The sequence below is a fragment of the Pseudonaja textilis genome, chromosome Z, assembly GCF_049901715.1.
Source record: "Pseudonaja textilis isolate UNSWEBS1 chromosome Z, rPseTex1.2, whole genome shotgun sequence".
Taxonomy (NCBI): domain Eukaryota; kingdom Metazoa; phylum Chordata; class Lepidosauria; order Squamata; family Elapidae; genus Pseudonaja; species Pseudonaja textilis.
This window is the reverse complement of record NC_142008.1, coordinates 5,218,610-5,240,868: the sequence shown is the minus strand read 5'-3', so window position 1 is coordinate 5,240,868 and position 22,259 is coordinate 5,218,610. Positions and strand designations below refer to the sequence as shown.

Sequence of the window (22,259 nt, the reverse complement as noted above, 5' to 3'; positions counted from 1 at the left end):
AAGGAACACAGAGCGAATAGCCTGTGAAATGTTTGCAAGGGCTAACGAAGCCTCTGATTTATGACTGCCATCTTGGAAGAGGTAACCTGATTACAGGCACATGATAGGTGCCAATGTTTTCAGAGTAAAAACCAAACCTTACCAAAATACTCCACAGCAGGCCATGTGATCCGTTAGGCCAGAGGCCCTGAGGCTGACCAAGAGGGTGTGGCTTAGCGGACAATCAGAGGTTACGGGGAGGGTTAGGGTTAGGGTTACCCAAGCATAAAGCAGACATTTCTGCTTACTTATTTATATTTATCCCACCTTTATTTTATTTTTTTTACAAATAATTCAGAGCAGCCAACATATCCAAATATACCTTCCTCCTCCTATTTATTTTTACCCCCCAACAACAGCCCTGTGAGGTAGGATGAGCCTGGAAAGAATGACTGGCCCTAAGTCACTCAGCTGGCTTTCAAGTCCAAGTTGGGACTAGACCTCATCAATTCCTGCTGATTGTTTGAAAGTCATGCAGCTGCTTTCAAGGTTAAGGCGGGATTAGAACTCATTGCCTTCTAGAGATTGGCCCACATGACTATAGTGGGACTAGAACTCACGGTCTCCTGCTTTCTTACCTTAACCGCTAAACCAAACTGTCTTCTTGACTAGTTAACACAATTGGAACCAGAATTTCCGTTACTAAGCAAGGAGGTTGTTAAATGGGTTTTACAACCTTTTCTGCCCCAGTTGTTCAGGCAGTCACTGCAGTTATTCTCATGACTATTACACAAATTTGGATTTCCAGCTGGGGGCCACCTGGGAAGTCACAAATGTGGAGCACATCACCCAGAATCCTGCGACTGACGTACAGACATGCCAGTGGCATGCACTCAGATTTTGATCATGTGACCATGGGGATGCTGAGACGGTTTGTAAGAGGGCCAGTTGTAAGTCTGTTGTAACTTTGAAGTGTCACTAGGACTTGACAGCTTTAAGACTTGTGGACTTCAACTCCCAGAATTCCTCCTCCAGTGATGTTAGCTCAGGAATTCTGGGAGTTGAAGTCCACAAGTCTTAAACTTGCCTAGTTTGAAGACCCTTGCTAAATGAATAGCCGCGAAACCAAGGACTGCCTATAATAAAATATAAAGGAAGCACATTTCTCCATGTAAAGACCAAGAAGGATCTTTCCGCTTCCTGAAAACACAGCAAACGGCTCGTTTTAAAAGATCTAATTAGAAGGGAGAAGGAAGGCTTAAATAATTTCATTGTTTGGCATGTTATTAAAAGCAAACAATCTGCCTCTTTTATTTAAGCCAATGCAAAGTTTTGAAAGATACTTCACTTCAACAAAATACGGTAAACAATTCTCCCTCAAAACTGCTCTGGGCACTAAACCAAAACACAACCACTCAGCTTAGCTTTGAGGCTTGCCAGAAGGGTGAGGCAAGGCTTCTGTGCATACATTGTGCATTATGCATCATATATGCATACAAAACTGCTGTGGCTGGTGTCAAAAAAAAATGCAACACTGTATATCCTTTTCATAGTGAACAACACTGATAACGTGCAGATCTACTTTATTGGAATTCAGGCCCCATTCAGTTCGTAATGGGACACTAACATTGTCCAACTGTGTCCCTTTAACAAAGTTTCTCAACCGCTGCAATTTTAGGATATGTCAACTTCAACGCCCAGAATTCCCCAGCCCACATTCTTAGATTTGTATCCCACCTTTATTTTACACAACCCAAGGTAGAAAAGGTTGTCATTTTAATGTAGGCTACAAACTGGGTGACTGTGAGTTCTGGTCCCACCTTAGCCATCAGTGCCAGTTGAGTGATATTGAGCCAATCAGCAGCAAACTGTCAGTTCCCGTCCCGCGGTTGGCATGAAACCAACTGGGTGACGGTAGGCCAGTCTCTCCCAGCCCAAGGAAGCAGACGAGGGCAAGCCACTTCCAAAATCCATCCAAGAAACTGCAAGGCTTTGTCCAGGGTGGTAACTGGTGGTAAAATGCTACCGATTCTATCCAGTTCAGCCGAACTGGTAGCAAAAATTTCTACTGGTTAGGCCGAATTATATTTTAAAAAGCTCCGATGATCAGCTGACAGGAGAAAGAAGAGAAAAGTGCAGGATTGGCCCTCCTACCCATTCCACCCCTGTGCGTTTCTATTCTTTATCCTCTCAGCTGATTGGCGTGGCAAAGGCTCAGCTGGTGTTTGGAACGTTGCGCACGTGTGCGATCATTGAACCGGTAGGAAAACTGGTAGAATCCCACCACTGGTGGTAACTAGGTGTCAACGCTGATTCAAAGCACAAAAAACAACTGCAAACAAGACCATAATGCTTTTAACTCCTATTTTCCCCAAAGTCTAGGAGATAAATTGGGCTGAAAGAGAAAGATTGACTCAAAGTCCTCCAAAAAGGCAATACTACAATTCCCAGTCTCCTGGTTTCTAATCCAGCACCTTCAACCACTACACCAAACTGGATCTTGCGGTAACAAGATGAGATTGACACCTGGGTCTCCCTGTTCCTAATCCAACATCTTCCTCATTAGACTAACCTTACTTTTGGGATTAAGAAGAAAGGATTAGCCGAAAGTCTTCCCACCGGCTTCCATGCCTAGAATTCCCAGTTTCCCAGTTTATTCTCTAGCCCCATCAGTATTCCTCCATGTTGGCTGAAATGTGTTCAAGCAGAAAATCCCCAGGAATTGCTATGATTTGGATCCACGTATTGAGAAAGAGGAGGCTGGATGACCTCAAGGGTGCCTTATAGTACGATTATATGAAAAGGTTTTGTCTTCCCCTTCTGATGGATGGACGGGACTGTCAGGTTGTACAGCAGTGGGGAAATACACGTAGTCCTTGACCTACAACAGTTCATTTAGTGATCAATTAAAGTTACAACGGCACTGGAAAAAACTGACCTACGAGCCCAAAATTTCTGTCGACCATTTTTCACACTTAGGAACCGTTGCAGCATCTCCATGATCACGTGATCAAAATTCAGGCGCATGGCACTTGATTCGTATTTATGACGGTTGCAGTTTCCCATAATCACGTGATCCCTTTTCCAATCTTCTGACCAGAAAAGTCAATGAGGGAAGCCAGATTCATTTAACAACCACTTGGTTCACTTAACAAAAGCAGTGATTCACTTAACAACTGTAGCAAAAAAAAAGTAATAAAATGGAATGCAACACACATAATAATTATCTTTGCTCAGAAACAGAAATGTTGGGTTCAGTTGTGGGTGTAAGTCAAGGACTACTTGTAGGGATTGAGCTAAGGAGTGCTCAGTAATGGTACCATTGATTAGTTTCAATCGGCTCCCGCAATGTTCATTTCAACCTCAAACAAAGGCTAAAATTCTCCATTGGATCTTTCCATTCTGAACTTTCTCCTTACTTCTGTCCCACCCCCATATCCAAGTCTGACACTTCTAGCGCTTTAGACTTCTATACCGCTTCACAGTGCTTTCCAGCCCTCTCAACGCGGTTGACAGAGTCAGCCTATTGACCCCAACAATCTGGGTCCTCGTTTTACCCACCTCGGAAGGATGGATGGCTGAGTCAACCTTGAGCCTGGTCAGGATTGAACTCCTGGCAGTGGGCAAAGTGAGTTAGCCCTGCAGTACTGCATTCTAACATCTGCACCACCAGGGCTTCTTCTACCATGTGTTTCCCCACCGCAATTATAATTATTGACTTTATCAATAATGTCCAGCTCCTTGGATGAGAAGATCAGACATAAGGCTCCAAAAGGATCTATGTACCCTTCTTACTGCAAATACCTATCCCAGAAGTACGTGGATATATTTCTAGTTTATTGATCTGCTATCAGGGCAAGTCTGAGAATAAATGAACAGATCAAAGAGATGTATCTTAAAAGACAAGAAAGACAAAGAGGGAAGACTCGAATCCAATCATGCAGCTTCAGCAAGAGTCAAATTGGACATTGTACAAGATTCACAACCAGTTCAATCAGTTGAGGAGGGTAGTCCCGCTGGAATCTTTGCTCCGTAATTAGCTTTTTGGTTCTATCTCTTTATGCCTAGAGTTTCCTGGTCACAATGAGAACACACATCTATATCAGTGGTAGAATTCAAAAAAAATTTTCTACCTGTTCCCTGGGCATGGCTTTGTGGGTGTGGCAGGGGAAGGTTACTGCAAAATCCCCATTCCCTCCCCACCCCACTAACCTGCTTTCCAGCTCCGTTCTCCTGTGCAGGGCAACCAAAGAAGACCCAGCTGATCAGCCGGTTCTGTGGGCATGGCTGGGTGGGGATGACCATATGACTGGGTGGATGTAGCTTCTACTACTTTTTTTTTGGCAGCACACCCCGCTTTTTAGGGCCTTCTTGGCCTCAGGGAAGCCTCCTGGGGAGGGCATTTTTGACTGGGAGGGGAGGGGAGGGCAGAAAGAGGCAGGGCCAGACAAGGGTACAATTCCCCGTTTCTCCAAAATGCGCAGAATCATAACAACCGGTTCTATAGAACCATTCCGAACCGGTAGAATCCAACCCCTGGGTATTGTGCAAATCCAACCATGACCTCTTTAACTAGGAGATCAACCACCCTCACTTCCCCCCCCCACTCCTCTAATTAAGGTCACCTTGATGCCACATCATGTTCCACCTGAAGGTGACAAAGACCAAATCCTTGAAGGCAACTTGTGTATATTAATCTACGGGAGGCCTCCTCTTGACTTGAAGGCCTATGATTGTTTGGAAGAACTGGGTCTATGAGGTTTTGACTTTTGTAGCAGTTTGAGATGGTACCAGAGAACTTGAGGGGGGGGGGGAGAGCTGAGACTCTTTTGCTGCTAAAGTGATATTCCCTCTATATAGTATTCCTCCAGCGAGTTGCGGCAGATTGGAGGAAAATAAGGCTTTTCCGTTAACTCTATTGGAAGAGCCTCTCCGTAGAATTAATTCTCTCGCTCAGAATGAATTCATTCTCACTTAGAGGGTGTCATTGCAGGAGCCGCGGTTTAACTTTTAGTCTTGTGCACAACTTTGCTCGTTCCCTCACCCTGATTTTCTCCTTTTCCACAAATTCTTTGGGAAGGCCTTTTTTGGGGGGTGGCAGTTGGCTGAAAATCAGGAAAAACACACTTCAGAGAAATAAATGGCCTTTCAGACGGTTCCAAAAAATCCAGATATTTACAGTGAGCTTCCTTCATATATATACATACATGTAAGTACCATGAAAACTTAAGAAAACATATATATATATATATATATATATATATATATATATATATATATATATATATATATATATATATATTGCTCTTTAAGGGTTGGTGCTTCTGAAAGGGCAATGAGAAAGGGTAGACCTGCTTCAGTAGACTTGGCGACCTATTGAAAATGTATGTGGAGTTATTCTTCTCCCTTTCTATTCATTGTTTTTTAAGTTGAATTTTTGAATGCAGTAAAAGCATAAAAAAATGAAAGGAATAAATGGAAAAAAAGGAGGGAAGGGAAGGGAAGAGAGATGGGAGAGGAGAAATGGGAGAGGAGGGGAGGGCTGGGGAGGGGAGAGATGGGAGAAGAGAGGAGAAATGGGATGAGAGGAAAGGAGGGGAGGGGAGGGGAAGGGGGGGAAGGGAAGGGGGGAGGAAAGGAAAAGGACTTTTCTTCTATGAAGAAGCTATCATCTTACTCTTTCCCCTGCCACTTTAACTTTTAATCCCCAAATCAAAAACAGTCATAATGTAGTCATTTCTTCTTCCAATACAAAATACATAAAAGACCTTGTAATTGCAACAAGATTGTCGTAGGCACTATGGAAGAACAATGAAATTCCCACAATGGTAGGAGACGCTTTGAAAATGTCAGCACTGGCCGAATTGCCAACCTGGCCTCTTTGGCTAGAGACAAAACAACAAGCACTTTTATTTTATTTTTTTAAATCTGAAACCTTTTGTGGACTTTTTGCTGAAAGAAGGAAAAGGGGAACTGATGATTTATGGATCTGAAGATTAAGACGTGCTCGATGATGTGAAGGGCTTTGTAAAATATTTAAGAAAGAGAAAGGAAAATAGGATTGCAGCTGTTGAATGAAAGGTCAGAAGTCCATTTATATATTCCTTAACTTTCCTTTTTCTTCCCTCGCCTTTCTGCCCCCAAAAAGAAGGGGAAAAAAAAAAGCTTCTTTATCCCTTTTCCTCTGATCTGGCATTATTTTTCTCTACCCAGAAGGAGCCGCTTGGACTTTGCAAATTTTTCTCCCGAGGGCAGATTGGGGAGAGCTGAAACTCACCTAACAGCTTCCAACAATGCAAGCCTTGCTCTTAATTCCAAATGTTGTCAGCCAGTGAGCCGTGTCGGCATTTTCCAATGACGAATAATGCACCTGAAGAGATCCGTCTGATTTATACATTCTTTCAGAGCCCCTTAATAGGGGTTACTAGGACTGATTAGCAGAATCAGTCAGATTCTGCAGAAAAAGGAATTTTTTTGCACAACAAAAATGAAAGCCTCTCCTGGGTTTTATTTTCAATGAGTTGATGCTGAGCACCATAGTTACACGTGAGCAAGCAAGTAAGGCCAGCATCTTATCTGGACACCTGCATAACTGAATAGAAGCATTCCTGTCAAACAGGTAACAAATGATCAAAATTGGGAGCGTCCTATCAAATCCTGTACCTGTCAACAGTGGTGTCCCCCAAGGCAGTGTTTTAGGACCAACTCTCTTCATACTCTACAGAAATGACCTCTGTGATCATATTAAGAGCAACTGCGTTCTCTTCTCTGATGATATAAAGCTATTCAACACCATCGACAATACTGCTACCCTTCAAAAAGACCTCGACTATGTATCAGAATGGTCAAACAAATGGCAACTTCAAATCTCAACAAATAAATGCTCTGTCCTACATATTGGCAGGAAAAAAAAACCAGAAAATAAAATACAGGCAGAATAGTCAAGACCTTGTTGATGATCCAAACTCTGTCAATGACCTTGGAGTACTCATCTCTAATGATCTAAGTGCTAGAGCCCACTGTAACTACATAGCCAAAAAGGTATTGAGAGTTGTTAACCTAATGTAGCTTTTTCTCTGGTAATATTACACTGCTAATTAGAGCATACAAAACATTTGCCAGACCAATATTCGAATACAGCTCATCAGTCTGGAACCCGCATTATGTATCTCATATTAATACAATTGAGAAAGTCCAGAAATATTTCACAAGAAGAGTTCTCCACTCCTCTACGCATTGTAGAATACCTTATGCCACCAGACTCGAAATTCTAGACCTAGAAAACCTAGAACTATGCTGCCTTCGGTCCGATCTAAGTATAGTATAGAAAATCATACATTGCAATGTCCTACCTGACAATGAATACTTCAGCTTCAACTATAACAATACAAGAGCACACAATAGTACAAACTCAAGGTTAATCACACCAAAGTTGATTTCAGGAAATACAACTTCAGCAACAGAGTGGTCAATGTCTGGAATACTCTGCCTGACTCTGTGGTTTCTTCCCCAAACCCCCAAAACTTTAACCTTTTAGACTGTCTACTATTGACCTCACCCCTTTCCTAAGAGGTCTGTAGGGGGCGTGCATAAGTGCACCAATGTGCCTACCATCCCTGTCCTATTGTTTCTTTTTATTTTTCTTATATGTATCCATGTATTCATAACTATGTTTGTACTTATACCTATTATCTTGTAAGCAATTGACAAACCAAATAAAATAAAATAAAAATAAAATCTTCCAAATAGGGCTACTCAAAAAATTGTGGTTCTATTACCCAAAGAATATAAGGCTGGCCAAATGGTTATTTATTCATTATTTATATCCTGCCTTTATTATGTTTATAAACAGCTCAAGGCTGCAAACATATCTAGCTCTCCTTCCTCCTATTTTTTTTCTCCAAAACAACAATCCAGTGAGGTGGGTTGGGCTGAGAAAGAAAGTGATTGGTCCAAAAGGTCACCCAGCTGGCTTTCATATCTAAGATGGGACTAGAACTCAAGATTTCCTGGTGATTCACCCCAAGTCATCCAGCTGGCTTTCATGTCTAAGGCAGGATTAGAACCCACCATATCCCAGTGATTGATTCCAAATCACTCAATTGTCCTTGATACCTAAGGCAGAACTAGAACTCACCATCTCTTAGTGATTGGCCCAAAGTCACCCAGGCGGCTTTCATGCCAAAGACAAGGCTAAAACTCACGGTCACCTGAATTCTAGTCGGATGCCTTAACCATTAGCTCTTTGTTTAGTTTTATAGTTTTGGAATAGTGTTATACATTGTTTAAACTTTTAACTAGCATTTATATTTAAAAAAATACTTCTATAAATTTAATTTATAGGCACTTTTGAACTTGAGCCACCCATGTTATTTATGAGCGGTTATGTGAACATTTTACATGAGTGAGAGAGAGAGAGAGAAAAGAAGAAGAAGAAGAAGAAGAAGAAGAAGAAGAAGAAGAAGAAGAAGAAGAAGAAGAAGAAGAAGAAGAAGAAGAAGAAGAAGAAGAAGAAGAAGAAGAAGAAGAAGAAGAAGAAGAAGAGGAGGAGGAGGAGGAGGAGGAGGAGGAGGAGGAGGAGGAGGAGGAGGAGGAGGAGGAGGAGGAGGAGGAGGAGGAGGAGAGACAGAAATAAATTGATAGATGATAGATAGAGATAGAGACACAGAAACAGATGAGAGAGAGAGAGAGAGAGAGAGATGGGTGGATGGGTGGATGGATGGATAGATAGATAGATAGATAGATAGATAGATAGATAGATAGATAGATAGATAGATAGATAGATAGATAGATAGCTATAGAGAGACAAGACAGAAATATATAGATGGGTAGATGATACAGAGATAGAGACACAGAAACAGATAGATGAGAGGTGAGAGAGAGACAGGGAGAGAGAAACAGATAGATGATAAAGAGAGAGAGAGAAGAGAGACAGAGATTGATGGATAGATGATAGAGATAGAGAGATAGACACAGAAGGAGATAGATGATAGATGATATAGTTAGATGATATAGAAAGATAGAAAGATAGATGATAGATAAATAGATAGATAGATAGATAGATAGATAGATAGATAGATAGATAGATAGACAGACAGACAGACAGACAGACAGACAGACAGACAGACAGACAGACAGACAGACAGACATAAATGTCTGCCTTTAGGAAGTGCCTTTAGGTTCTGGAGGAAGGATCTAACACATACGTCCAACCAATCTTTCAAACAGACCTTTCAGTCAAACCTTTTCATAATGCTATTTGAACGCCAAACTATCCCAGAGCTTGAGTTGTGATAATAATATATCCCATCAGGATCACAATGACAACTGAACGGTCTTCGAACAGCAATGGGATCCCAGCGTTGAGCCCCTTCGGGCAGCAATTAGTGGACTTCTAATTTTATACTTCTCTGTGGGGTTTTTTTCCCCCTACAGAAACTCTCAGAAACAAAAGATCAAAGCCGTTTCCCCACTTTTCCATTTGCCAGCAACCCTCCTTTCACCCGAAGGGACGATCCAATAGGTCATTTATTTATTTGCAATGTACTTACCACCCAGCAGCCAAGTATTTTCCGGACAGTGTTGTCCAAAGGGTTGTGTGAAGAGGAATCCTTCATTTTTTTTGGCACTCGGTTCTTCTTAGATGGCAATTCCAACCCACTCCACAGAATGGCGAGAAGGAAACAGATGTTCCCAGAGCAATAAATGTGATTCATGCAAGTGAGCCAAACTCCATATGCTCCATGGAAAGGCAGCTCAGCAAGTGAAAAAAACATCCCTAACCACCCAAGTTTTGCTAATACACACCCACACGCACAAGGAAGCCAATGCTGTAAGCATAGGAGTATTGGGGTACACATATATTAAGACTGTTTGGAGATTCAATTCAAAGTATTCTGAACTGAATCTAAAGGTTGCTTTTTCCCCCTAACTGATTCTGAATCCAGATTGTCATTTCTGTTCAGAGATCTATTTTCAACCCAAACTGAAAAGTTGACCCAGATGTTGCATCAGCCACAGAGGCAGGCTACACACACACACACACACACACACACTTGCCTGCACAGGTAAGTTTGCACGGGTATCCTCAGCTGAAAACAGTTCACTGAGTGACCATTCAAAGTTACAACAGCACTGAAAAAGTGACTCATGACCGTTTTTCACACTTACAACTGTTGTAAGCATCCCCATGGTCATGGGATCGGAATTCAGACATTTGGCAACTGTCTCATACTTATATGACGGTTGCTGTGTCCCCCGGGGGCCATGGGGTCCCCTTTTGCGACCTTTTGATAAGAAGCCAAATAACAATGGTGTCGCTAACTTAGTAACTGCAAATATTCACTTAACCGGCGTAGCAAGAAAGAACATATCATGGGGGCGACTTAACAACCGTCTTGCTTAGCAAGATAAATGTGGGCTCAGTTGTGGTCATAAGTCAAGGACCTGTAATTTCTTACACTTTCTTGGCTAATTCAGTGGCAGAGATAAGGCGGGGCATTCTGGGAAGTTTAAACCAGGGGTCGCTAATCTTTTGGACCTCAGGGACCACCAAACTCATTTTAAATTGAGAGACCCTGAGAAAACCCCCCAAAAAGTCTGCAGGGAAATTCCTCACCCCGTTTTCCTACCGATCGATCATTCTTTATTTAGGATCACAAGATATCATCTCCAGCTCCGTTCTTATGGGGAGAGACTTTTGGCTTCATGCAAGGAAAGCAGCAGAAGCAGCAGAAGTCTTTCTTTCTCTCCCCCAAACTCTGCAAGAAATGAGTCTTTGTGAGACTTGTCACACCAGTGCAGCCTCTGGGAGCAGGATGCCTTGTGGGATCCCAAAGACTCATTTCTGGTGGAGTTTGGGGGAGAGAAAGAAAGACTTTGGCTGCTTTCCTTGCATGCAGCCAAAAACAGAAGAAGAAAGAAGCGGAAAGAAGCAGCCCGGTGGCCAGGCCAGATGCATGGGGTGAATGGGGCAAGTTCCCCCCACTCTGTCCTTTCCCCCCTCCCCTCACTACCTCGTGTTGTTTATTATGCAAACGACGCAAGCCTTGTGTTCCCGCGGGCCATGTGGATGGCGCAGCCTTGTGTTCCCGCGCAGCCTGGATTAATTGCTTGGGGGGGGTGACATTTCTCTGCGGACCAGCAAAATTTTCTTGCAGACCACCAGTGGTCCCCGGCCCACTGGTTGGCAACCACTGATTTAAACAGATTAAAAGGAAACTTAGAAAAATAATAATAAGTAACTTGGTCTATGAAGCAAGCACCTAGAACAGAAAATAAAAACACACCTGGCAGCTCAGCAACAGATTATGGAAAGCAACTTCAAAAAAAATGGAAGAGAGGCTACCGAGAAATTCCAGCCTCTCTTGATAACCGATGGCTGAGACGCCTCCACGCTTCGAAAATTAGTTTGGATACAGAAAAAGTGTCCCCGGGGAGCCAAGCTCACGCTGACGAGTGTCAAGGGTATGGGGCAGGCCATAATTTTCTTTGAGTAGCTGACCGTATTAAAGCTCTTGAGCAATGGACTGCTGTGTTTGGAGAAGGTTAAAAAAAATGGCATTCACTAAAGTCAAGCTACAAAACAGCAGCCCTCAAACTTCCTCCACCTCCCGTAAGTTTTTTAGGTCAGTTCATATAATGACTTTCCGATGTTACCAAACGCAAAAGTTAATAAGGAAGAACTATTCAGTATATGGGATACAGATTAACAGAGTTTGGAGCGGCCCAGAACAACTAGACACAAGAACAGTTTTTTCCCAAAAGCCATCACTCTGCTAAACAAATAATTCCCTCAACCCTGTTCAACTATTTACAAACTCTGCACTACTATTACTGTTAATCTTCTCACCGCTCCTTACCACCCATCCCCTCCCACTTGTGATTGTAGGACTGTAAGTTTGTCACTTGTATCCTTATGATTTATATTGACTGTTTCCTAGTATGATTTGATTGCTTATTGTACCCTATGACTATCATTAAGTGTCGTACCTGATGATTCTTGACTCTTGACAAATGTATGTTTTCTTTTATGTACACTGAGAGCGTTTGCACCAGGACAAATTCCTTGTATGTCCAATCACACTTGGCCAATGTATTCTATTCTATTCTATTCTATTCTATTCTATTCTATTCTATTCTATTCTATTCGTCTTCTAGTTCAACTCATTGATCAAGCAAGAATATTCTATTCTATTCTATTCTATTCTATTCTATTCTATTCTATTCTATTCTATTCGTCTTCTAGTTCAACCCATTGATCAAGCAAGAATATTCTATTCTATTCTATTCGTCTTCTAGTTCAACCCATTGATCAAGCAAGAATATTCTATTCTATTCTATTCGTCTTCTAGTTCAACCCATTGATTGAGCAAGAAATACTACATCAGTGTCAGCCTCAACCTTTTCTTGACCACAGACTCCCTTTGCATACCTTTCGTGGCCACAGATCACCAAGATTTAAGATTTAAATCATCACATTTCTTCAAGCCTTCCTGGACCCCCTGTGACAACTTTATGCCCACCCCCAGGAATGCACGGGCCACAGTTTAAGAACCACTGCTCTATACCATTCCGGATAAGTGGTTGTCCAATCTCTTATACTTTATATTGCTTTTTTTAATTATTATTTTTAGGGAGTAAAAAAATGTGACAATATAGGCAACCGCTGTGTTTAGAAATGATTCCACAGCTCCCCCAACACAGGCAGTCCAGTTGCCAAGGAGATTACCAGTCACACCTCAAAGGGTTAAAATGGAGCCTGAGAGCAGAGTCACCATGTTTCTGGACCACGTCCATCACCACAGCCATTTTGAGAGAGTGCCTACATTTTCTGTCCCCTCAAAGATGTGAACAAGTCCACCTCCTGCTTGTGGGAAGTTTAGAAAATTGTTCTTGGGGTCTATGGGACATGAGATAATCTTAAGATTATGAGATAGTAGGCCGCTCTGAGCTGCCTTGGACAGCAAGATGGGCAGCAAATAAATTTGAAAAATAAAATAAGACAGTAAAGTAAAAAGTAAAATAAAAAGTGAAGCAAATAAAATAATATAAAATAAAACAAAATAAAATAAAATAAAATCTAAAACATAAAATAAAATAATACAAATAAAGTAAAATTAAATAAATTATAAAACAGAATAAAAATAAAATATATAAAATAAAATAATGAAATAAAATATAAAATAAAATAGGGCTGCAAAAATCCAAAGCTCACTAGAGGGCAGCTGAGATATACAGGAAACTTTTTAGCTGCCATCTAGTGGTCATCAAAAAAATTTCAACCCAGATCTGACTCTTCAACTTTAACAGACCTTATTTTCCCAAGCTATGTTTTTTATATTAAGAGATGAAGACCTAATGGACATAAAATGCCTTCTGTGGTTTGGTTTCAGTTTAGTTGCTTTCTAATCCTAGTCTGTCCTCCCTGCTTGACAATTGATTTATTGTAGATGAGTCAATAAACCAAGGTTAAATTAAAGTTAAGTGATACATGAGTCCAGCCAATAAACTACTAGATAGGGTCCTACCTCTTCATTCCCTACTTCCTTGGTCCCTGTTTTCTGCAAAAGTCAACTATTACTCTACATCAGGGGTCTTCAAACTTGACAGCTCTAAGACTTGTGGACTTCAGCTCCCAGAATTCCTCCTTCAGTCATGTTAGCTGAAGAATTCTGGGAGTTGAAGTCCACAAGTCTTAAAACATGCCAAAGCTGGAGACCCTTGCTCTACATCACAAAACTCTATGGTAACTGTATTATTCTTTCAGGGTTTTCCCCTTAACCCTAAGGAAGATGGTTTGTCTTGGTGTGTGCACATGGATTACCCCTTTGTCCATCCTGCGGACCAGGATCATCCACAGAAGAAGTAAAAAATTACCAAGATGGAGTCCGCATGTTTAAAATCCCACCCCCTTTTAAAAACTATTCTGCATGCAATATATGTATATAATTAATTCCATAATAATTAAATAAATACATTTAAATACAGTCACAACTGGCAACTTTTTACTGCCTTTGTCAACACAAAGAAGCGGGGAGGATCAAATCTATTCTCCAAAGCACCTGAGGGCAGGACAAGAAGCAACGGATGGAAACTAATCAAGGAGAGAAGCAACCTAGAACTAAGGAGGAATTTCCTGACAGGTAGAACAATTAACTCCGGGAAATGGCTTGCCTCCAGAAGTTAATGCTCCATCACTGGAGGTATTTAAAGAAGAGATTGGACAGCTATCTGACTGGAATGGTATAGGGTTTCCTTCTTGAGAAGGGGATTGGATAGAAGACCTCCAAAGTCCCTTCCTACACTGTTATTCTGAATATCATTGCTTCTATTCTTCTAATTCCAATTCCATGAGGGGTTTTTTTTTTCAATTAAAACAACAGAGAAATCCTTAAAAGCCATTGGTTCTGGACCATCCTTGGACAGGGAACACGTATTCTTATTTTAGCACAATTTTCTCCCTTCTTCTGAACTAGTAGCATCAATCCGTTTGAAGGAATCAACATATTCATTAGGTAACAGCAGGAAATTCAATATTACCTGACTTCTATTCTGTTTAAAAACTCACTCAACAAGATAAGTAAAGGAAAAGACAATGGCTTCTGAATAAGTTTGGTTTTAAAACATATCATTGTACCCACATGGCCAGTGGCAGAGCTTGGGCAAAATCAGGACTTTCCCTATTTCAAAGTGACATTTCAATGGAAATGTTTCTGGTTCTTATCTAGCACCTTCTTCTCCACACCCACCATGCCCTGCAGGTTTTAGGGTCCATCATGAAAATTAATGTCTCTCACCTGTCAGTCTAACTCCAGCTGGTTTTCTCCAGAAAATTTCCTCCAGGGAAAGAACAGGCTGGAAAACTATATTCAGTTTGGGATCTATCAGTTTGGTGTGAGCTGCCACGCACTTAGAGGGGAAGGAAAAGGAGCCATCCAATTCTGATCTGGAGTGCTTTTACACTTGGAGGAGCTTCATACATGTCACGATGTGGGTTTGTTTTGTTTTGGCCTAGCGTGTCGTGCGAAACACTGCCGTTGCATTGTGTAATTTTTCATTCATCATGGTTTCACAAAGCCTATCTCAACTTTGGAGGCCTCCAGACTTCAAGCCCCAGAATTCTTAGTGATAGACATGCTGGTTAAGGAATTCTGGGAAATGAACTCTATACAGAATGACAAAGTGGTAAGGGACCTTGGAGGTCTGCTAGTCCAACCCCCCCCGCTCAAACAAAAAACCCCATACCATTCTAAACTAATAGCTGTCCAGTTTCCTCTTGAAAACCATCCAGTGAAGGAGCACACAACTTCTGAAGATAAGTCTTTCTATTAATTAATTGTTTTCACCATCAGAAAATTTCTCCTTTGTTCTATGTTGTTTCTATCTTCGATAGGTTTCCATCCATTACTTCTTGTCTTGCTCTCAGATGCTTTGGAGAATAGCTTGACTCCCTCTTCTTTGGGGCAGCCCCTGAGATATTGGAAGACTCCTATCATGTCTCCCCTGGTCCTTCTTTTCATTAGACTAGACATACCCAGTTCCTGCAACCGTTCTTCATATGTTTTTAGCCTCCAGTGCCCTAATCACCTTTGTTGCTCTTCACTGCACTCTTTCTAGGATGAACATTTTTCAACGTTTTTGGAAGATGCATCAGTAGAAGACACCTGTTCCAGAATGCAGTGTGAGTTCAGCTAATTATGTTTCTAAGTCTCATTCAGTCGTCCACTAGGTGGACAAAGCCTGATGATGACATGAAGCTAGTATGGTTTTGGCAAGTCACTAGCCTCTCAGTTTAGCCTGCCTAACCAGATTGCTATGAAGATAATGTGGGATGTGTCCTTCTGAATTTGTTAGTATTTTCTTCCTCATGAGCTATTGCAAAGAAGAATGCAAAATATGGAATTACAATGCTGTATTGTGAAACCCTAGAAAAGCTCAGTCCAAGTCTACAAAATCTAGGCTGTGCATACTCAGTTAACCACTAGAGAGCAGCATAGAAATGCAAGAAATTCATATTCTTTCCTGCCATCTAGTGGTCACTTTATTTATTTATTTCCCAACTCACAAACTCTAGGCAGCTTACATTTAAAAATCCACATTAAAAACCTTACCCCATGCCTCATGACTGCAACCACACAATCAAATCAACCACTTGATCCACTCCAATTGTGGTCCTATGGGGTTTTCTTTGGGGGGTGGGGTTGGAAAAGCAACAGTGTGGGAGCCAACAGTACTTCAGGGGGAATGACATTCCATGAAGAAGTGGCCACCACCGAGAAGGCCCCTTTTGGTGGTTCCATCAGATGTATATCCCTAATCGATAGGATCAGGAACGAGCCCTGCCCTTCCATCCTGGTGGGTTGAGTGGAGAGGGGAGAGGCGGTCCTTCAAATCGCCTGGCCCCAAGTCATGGAGGGCTTTAAGGGTGATAAGCAGCACCTTGAATTGCACCCAGAAGAAGACGAGACTTGGGCAACTACAGCCAAATCTGATGGCCCTGTCTGCGACAGTTCACAAGTTTTGCCTGCGGCAGTTCATTTAAAAATGAAGCCATATAGGAGCTGACAAAAACCTTTCATTTAGTGACCATTCAAAATTATAACAGCACTGAAAAAAGTGACATGACTGGTTTTCAGAGTTACGACCGTTGCACCATCCCCATGGTCACCTGATCAAGAATTTGGCAACTGGCATGTATTTATGATGTTTGCGGTGTCCTGGAGTCATGTGATCACTTTCCCAGCCAGCTTCAGACAAGCAAAGTCAACGTCAGAAGCCAGATTCACTTAATGGCCGTATGATTCACATAACAACGTGCAACAGTGGCAAAAAGGTCATTAAATGGGACACAGCAACTGCCTTGCTTAGCAGTGGAAATTTTGGGCTCGATTGTAGTTGTAAGTCATATGAAATTGCCTCATAAAAAAGCACTCGTTAATAACCTGCCACTTCCTTTTCATAAAACTTCTGAAGAGCTTTCTCCCCTGTTGCACAACTCCTGTAAAAAGGGGTGGGGTTTTGGTGATGATGCTGTGGTTGCCACCGTGACTTATCTGAATAGACACTCCCACTACTGAATCACAAACAATCACCCTCGATTTTAGCCCAGACCATCTATTCTATGTCTCTGCTCACCCAGACTTTCCCTTGGTTCTACCAGGGAGATTGGATTAGGCTGGTCTTGAGTTCAGTTGCACTCAGCAAGTTTCTGACTGAGCCTGGATTCAGACTTGAACCCAGTTCTCTCTGGTTGAGAAAACTTCTCAGTCTCTCCCATCTGGCTTTAAAATCTGACTGCTCAAAAGGCAACCAGTAGCAAGGCAGAAAAATAACAACTCAGAGACCCTTCTGATGGAATAGCAAAACATGTTTAGATTCCTCTACTTACTAATGCTATTTTTTTAAACGTTATTTTCCACCCCTGAATTCTACTCCTAAATCAAATCCTTGAAGACTAAACCCTTTTCTCAATCTTTGCTTGGAAATAAACAAATATACAGTATCTTTTCATTTTTTAAAAAATAGCATAGTTTGTTCAAATATACATGCATACACCCCCTTAATTAATACTATTTCAGGGAGTATTAGTTTTGTGGGTTGAACAATCCAAAATGTGCTTTATTGCAAACAAAAAATACTTCATGCAGGAAGCAAAATATGCCTGAAAAATCAAAAGTTTTGCAAATGTTACAACAAATGTTTCCCTCATTTCCCTTTCTGCACAATTATTGTTCATACTGGAATCTCTTATACTTTATTCAGCAGATAAGTGGATTTCTAACACATGAAACATATACACATATCACAATTTTTGTTCATGTCGAAGTTTGCTTTAAAACCACAGAACCACATCTGGAGACAACTAGACTGTGTAGATATGAGAAAATTAAAAATACTAACAAGAATAATGAAGACATGAAATATTCAGAGGCTTCTTCAATGTACATTACATTATGCTAAATTATAAAAACATACATAACCTGCGGCTGAAAACTGATTTCTGAGTAATGCAAACATTATGCTTAGCATGTGTACAGATTAGGGGAAAGGATCCATTCACTTTTATATCCAAAACTGAACTTAAGCAATATAAAGTTTTCAGGCAAACAGAATGATTAAAGTTATTAACCAAGAGCAAGCCATTTTGCTGTAGAAATTGTCATAAAGAACAATAATTTGCATGAGAAGTAACTTGCAAGAGGAACCTGATAAGAGGTTAAAGTCTCCTATTTAAATATATGAATAAATTCACAAGAAAGCAAAAACAGTAGGACTGACACTCAGTTGCCCAGACCCAGCATCGTATTATTCAGTTTACTGGCATTCTCCAAATTGGGAGCATCTGGAGGGATAGCAATTCCCATAATCCTCAGCCAGCATCATCTTTTCTGCCTTCTGCTCTATTTGAAGGAATCCAACCAAGGTTGATCTCTTCAGCATAATGCTGTTGATCTAATTCAAGCAGCAGATTCTGGCTTTGGGATGCGGGAGGGTTGCCTCTTCATTATTCCCATCCTTTTAAAACTGGTGTTCAGAAGGAAGGGCTGTCTAAAGCATTTTGTTGAAGAACCCTAGTCTGTTGTGTTCCTTGGCTTCGAGACACTTTCAGGGATCGGCTCATCATAGTTTGTGATGCTGGGAGAGTTTAGCAGAATAACAAAATAACAGAGTTGGAAGAAACTTTGAAGGTCTTCTTCCAATTCAACCCTTACTCAACCCCATTTACTATTTGGGACAAATGGCTGTCCAATCTCTTCTGAAACACCCCACACACACCCCAGTGCTGGAGCACCCACAACTTCTAGAGGCAAGCTATTCCACTAGTTAATTGTTTTCACCGATAGGAAATGTCTCCTTAATTCTAGGTTAGTTGTCTCCTTGATTAGTTTCCATCTGTTATTTCTTCTCCTGCCCTTGGGACTTTGTAAAAAGGTTTCCCCCATCTTCTGTTTGACAGCCCCTCAAATATTGAAACACTGGTATCAAGCCACCCCTACTTCTTCTCTTTGTTAGACTAGACATACCCGGTTCCTTCCATTGTTCGGTATATGTTTTAGCTTCCAGTCCCCTAATCATCTTTGTTACTCCTTCGCTGCACACTTTTTAGGACCCCAACATCTTCTCTCTTTTTTTTTTTTTGTAGCATGGTGATTAGAACTGGATTCAATATTCCAAGTATGGGCTTACCAAGGCAGAAAAGACCACTCTTGAAATATTGCATCCAGTTTGCATCCTCAAACATATGGAATGTGCAGATTCAAGGGTAGTTTTTCCAGTTATGCAACTTCCAAGTAATCGTGAGCAAATACAATGGCTGCTATACCATAGATATCAGTATAGATTTAAGCAACCTAACATCTCAGCCACGTCTTCAATATCAACTTGCATTTCTTATTTTAGGAGCACCCCAAAATGCCATGAAAATTGGTCATTCTTCAACCCTTAAAATGCATTCTTTCCCCAAGAAATTAATTCACACATTCGGTAACCAAGTTAGGAAGAAACAGTTTCTATACATTTGTATCACAGGAAAAGAGTGGGGGTGGGTAGAGAATTTTCCATAGCCCTTACAGATATAAAGACTGTATTGAAAAAGTATTAGCAAATCCAGAAGGATAACCCATAGTTGGGGCTGGGTGCCAGCCACCATTAAACAATCATGAGTTCACTTAAATTTCTCCATCACTTAAATATTCTCAGCTTTGCAAAGTGCATAAAAAGCTATTAGCCTAGAAGGATTGTTACTAATCTGCCTGGTTATATATTCCCCATTAGCCAGTGATATTACCAAAAACAGGGAGAAGCAGCGTTCTTTCTACAGGCAGACCTTAACACTAATTCTATGGAGATCTGGGTTCAGTTCCTACCTCAGTCTCGGAGTTTTCAGGGCAATCTTGAGCCAAACAGCAATTTTCCTTATCCCCTCAACAAGAAATAAAAATAGGCAAAGTTATTGGGTTTATACTATATTAAGCAGCTGGAAGAAAAATAGGATCAGCTAAATCGAATAAACCATAATAAAGATGCTTTGTTCCTTTTTACTGCTGTTGGACTCTTCTGAAATGGGGATGAAAAATAAGGAGAAAATTAGTTGCCAATAACTACTTATCCTCCATGCACATTTAATAAGTGTATACGGTTACTTTTTCTAGTGTGTATCCCATCTGTCCTCATTTTATCATCCCAACCATCTTGTGAAGTACATTAATCGTGCATAATTGGCCCAGTGAAGTTTATAGCCTGCATGGGAATTTAATCTCATGTTCCTGTCTGGCCGACTAATCATTACATTGCCCTGGGAAGGGGGGTACATGCTGAAGGCAGAGTCATACCCTCACAATGCCAGCTCTGTCCCTTCTGCGTATGCATTTTGATAACCAATCGGACACTCAAAAACAGTGGAGTTTGTATTGTGACAACTTGACAACAGCTTTTGTCAATGTGATAAAAGCTATTGATCTTGAGGGTGTCACTGATTAGTTTCCTTTGCAGCTCTGTGGCTTCCAACAGCATAATAAACATGTAAACATGTGCAAAGAAGCACAATCAATGGCTCAGACAGTACTTCTCGTTTTTTAATTCTTTCTTGGGTGCTCCCAAATGTTTTTACTCAAGATAAAAGGCATCATGTTTGCTAATCATTTGGTAAACATAGAAGAAAATGGGGAAAGTGAGAGAGGGATAGAAAATAGTTTCCTTATAAAAATGCACATGTAATTATCTCTTAGATTTAGTGTCATGTGAGTTAATATTATTCCTCGCATTAACTCTGACCTGCCAGGTTGAACTAATTCAGGCTCTTCATGCTGAAATCTTTTCATGCGCAGCTCTAAAAATATCCCAACTCCTACCCAGGCCGGTATTTCGGTGAGTAATAAAAAAAAAAAAACTGGTCATCTAAATAAACAGGATGGGATGCAAAGAGGGTTAGAAAAGGAGGAAGAGGAAGAACAAGAGACAACTGTGGTTTTCCAGAACAGGGGTGAAAAAAGTACAGCCAAGATCCAGAGTGGGATTCAGCCAAAATAAATGGTATATTGGGTGGGCATTTGGAGAGACACTGGGGAGGTTTTGGCTCTCAAAATGGAGGCTTTAAAACCTAGAGAAGATTAGGAGGTCCATTTCAACTCTTGATGCCCCTTCCCCAAAGAGTCCTGGCTTAACCCAATTTGGAATAGGGCCTGGAAAATGCCAACACAGTCCTGGCACCGATGATTCCTCAGCAGCCAGGACTTTCCTTTCCTCCTTTTGCTTTGCAAAGGATCCCCAGACCAAGCCTTTTCTTTCCCAACACAACCCGGAGGTGCTTTGCTTCGACCTCAACCCAGGAGCATTGGACACTTTTGTTCTCCTACCCAATTCCTCCACACCTGGATTGGCCTTTGAGCTATTTACATGTGTGTTTGTTTGTTTGTTTTCTTTTTGAATTGATGCCTTTTATCCTGCCTTTATAAGTAACTCAAAAGGGTGAACATACCTGGTACTCCTTCTTCTCCTTCTCCCTGTCCCCAAAATTACCATGTGAGGTGGGTTAGGCTGACAGAGAATGACTGGCATAAAGTCGCCCAGGGGGCTGTCCTGCCTAAGGAAGGACTCATTGATCCAAAGTCCCCCAGCTAAGCTTTTCTGTCTAAGATAGAACTAATCGTCTCCAGGTTTCTAAGCTAGCACTTTTCACCGCTACGCCAAAGCTATCCAGGCCCCAAACACGGGTCAGTTTTTAGGTGTTCAGGAGTATTAGCCTTCTCTCTCTCGCCGCCTCCTTCCCCCCACTTCTTCCCCGTACTTTCACTATCAGCCAGGCTAGTTTAGGACGGGGTCGGGCATAGGGAGATATCGCTCTCTCGGTGGCTTCTTGAAGAGAGAGCGGGAGGACGCGGGCGAGCGGATTTCAGCACCAAGGTCAGCGCTCGGGGGGTTTTAAAAATAAAAGAATAGAAGCGCCAAACGACTCACTCCGCCCGCATCATTCTTGAAATATCGTTGAAACTGGACATGTGCCTGTTGAAGACATTTGTGGGTCTGTTTATTTTTAGTGTTGACAAATCCTCTTTGGATGCTGCAGTGTTTATACCGCTAGAAGCCCTGTCTTTCGGGAGTTACTCATCAATCTTGCTGGGAATCAAACTGGATCCTTCAACCTTTTTTAAAAACTCGACTGCGGGCGGGGAATCAACGGGAAGAGGGAGGAAGGGTTAAAAAGAAAGTATGAAAAGCTTAGGCCAAAATGCCCTGGACTTCTTCCATTAGACATTTCTGCTCAAATCATTAAGGGGAAG

General features: G+C 41.4%; 1 protein-coding gene across 1 annotated transcript in view; it reads right to left on the bottom strand.

Moving 5' to 3' along the window:
- LOC113447963 (sodium channel protein type 5 subunit alpha-like) overlaps positions 1–22,259 on the bottom strand; it is a 381,002-nt gene that overhangs the window by 357,676 nt on the left and 1,067 nt on the right. The window lies entirely within an intron of this gene.